General features: G+C 32.8%; 1 long non-coding RNA gene across 1 annotated transcript; it reads left to right on the forward strand.

Moving 5' to 3' along the window:
- Window positions 1-728: 728 nt before the first annotated feature.
- Window positions 729-2,555, forward strand: LOC112089241. Its single transcript, XR_002900913.1, has 4 exons — window positions 729-991; window positions 1,276-1,470; window positions 1,573-1,634; window positions 2,192-2,555. It is a non-coding gene; the product is annotated as an uncharacterized LOC112089241 (long non-coding RNA).

Below are 2,555 nucleotides of genomic sequence, written 5' to 3' on the forward strand. Positions count from 1 at the left end.
GTGGGATCGAGAAGTCTCAGAAAGACGGAGACTGAGGCGTGGACAAATCATCACTTAAGAGAACATGACATTCCATCTAAGAAAGAGGTATGTGCCAGCTTATTACTTTATATATGTACTATACTCACGAGCTTTGACATACAATTTTATTTTTTACTTTGTAAATTTGTATGAGTGTCCCTCCATTAATCTGGTAAATTGTATTTTCTGAGAATCAAACTTCATACTTTTTCTTTGGATATCCTAACTGTTTAGATATCCAAAAAAAAAATTTTATATCTTTTGGTGTAGAAATTAATGAACATTTTGTTTGTAATTGGACTGAAGTTTCTACCTAATAATACTCCATTTCATAATATAAATTGGTTGGTTTAAATAGAAGCATAAAGATTAAAAAAATTACTTTTCATCAAAAATACAATTAGTCACACTTAAATAAAAAGATTGCATAGAAATGTAAGAAGATCTTATTTTTTGAAAGAAAAAAAACTGGTATCACTACCAGAAAAAAAGAAAAAAACTGGTATTATCAAACATTGAGAGTATTTTTTAAAATTAATTGGCTTGTTTTCTAATTTTGGATTTATTTTCTTTGGCCTGGTTTTATATACGAGAGAACTGAGGGGTGTTTGAATGACATTTTCAAAATGAAAGCTAAAACTACTAACAAGAACAAGAGATGTGGTCTTTTTTAGCAGACAAAAAACAATTGTGGGGGTTACCTGAAACATTAATCCTTCATTTACAAAGAAAACAATTTTGCATTCATATCTTCATCAGATTAAACCTCAGCTTTGCATCATCTCCTTTGATCGCTCTACTAAACACTCATCTAGGACTTGTATGGTGTTTACAATTCCGCCTTCAAAAATATCTGATCTCGAATCGATTTTGAGAAAATCTCGATAAATTTCTGCATTTACGACCCCGACGAAAAACCCTAGAGAGGTCGATCATGAAGTTTGGCTATTCGTCTGATCAAATTCGATCTGTAAGTTCGTAATCATCTATATCGCCTTGTTGGGTCTTCGCTAGTGTGTATGTAGAGGAAAGGGTTAGAAGTTAAAAATGGAAATTTTGCTTTTTTAGAGGTCGATGCGTCGTTGTCTCTCTTTGCCCTATAGCTCTTAATATGCTATTTACTTGACTCTATTAGTTGCAGATTTATCTAAAGAAATTGCTTTATTTTAAAATTTGCTTTGCAGTTTTGATTCTGGGTCTCTGGTGTATAGGATTATGAATTGGGCTAATTCTTCTTGATTGTTTTGGGAACAGGTGTTTTAAACAACTGGAAAAATAGCAATGTCGAAGCCGATCCTGCTTGTCTTTCTACTGATTATACTTATAGTCACCTCTCAGTTTGAATGGAGACAACCACTTGTTGAGCTGAGATGATAGTACTGAAGTTATCATCTGCAAGAACCATATCAGAAGCTTCTTTTGCAACCTGAAATTGTACAGCATCATACAGTAAGTATCAGAAAGTACATAGCTTGGTCCATCAAAATCGCAAATTTCAAATTCTCAGTTTAGCTCTGTTAACACAACGTCGTTGAAATGTAACTGGTGCAGCAACCAGCTTGTCACAGAAACAATAGCAAAACTCAGACAGGGAGGAAGCTGTGAAAGAGAAGGTACTGATTCCAAACTCTTTTATTAAAAAAATGAGTTGGGCAAAATGCTAGTCATTTCTGTTTTGCAATGACGTAGTGACACTTGCTGTAAATGTTTGTCATTTCTATTATATATTAATTTTTATCATATCTGTTATATGACAAATTCAATGGCAGATAAGATCAAAGCTTGAAATTTAAACACTCTAATTGCTTGTCTTCCTATGAAAAATTTCTCTTTTGTTCACTTTGAAAGTATATAAGAAGCATCCAAAGCTCTCGAAACTATCATTATAACATCATATATAAGCACACATATTAGTGTATATTTTGATGAACGTGAAGTATATTTCTTCATTTACCAGTTAATATTTATTAAATTTGAATCTCATATAATAATTCTTCTTCAAACAATGTTATTAAATGTTTTGGACAAACATTAATTTCCTCATGAAGCGAATATGTATACTTTGTTTGATCTATGTATTTTAAGGTAGTCTAAATCCAATGAGGTTACTAATGAGATACTCAAAATATTGTTTCGTTCGTAATATATTGTTGTTGTAATCTAATACAAGCTCCGTCGACTCTGCGCAAACTGGTGGGTCAAGCGATTTGCTATTCCATCTGGATCCAGAGGAATACCAGAATATTTACAAATCAGGCTACCACTGCTGCTATTCTTTTCAAGGGAATTGATAGGCAGATCAAGAACACCATCACAGCGAGAAGACAACGCAAGCATTTTGGAAACTTAATGCAGCGGTGGCTTCACTAAGTGTTTCGAAATCTTCTGTGGGTTAAAATCAATCTGTTGCCTTGTTTTTTACTTTCTTTTTTGCCAAAGTTTCATGTATAGGGGCTGTACTTTTGTAACACCCAACTTTCATTTTATATGATATTTACAAGTTAGCAAAAAAAAATCTAATCCAATCTGATGAT

The sequence above is a fragment of the Eutrema salsugineum genome, unplaced genomic scaffold (assembly GCF_000478725.1).
Source record: "Eutrema salsugineum unplaced genomic scaffold, Eutsalg1_0 scaffold_12, whole genome shotgun sequence".
NCBI lineage: Eukaryota > Viridiplantae > Streptophyta > Magnoliopsida > Brassicales > Brassicaceae > Eutrema > Eutrema salsugineum.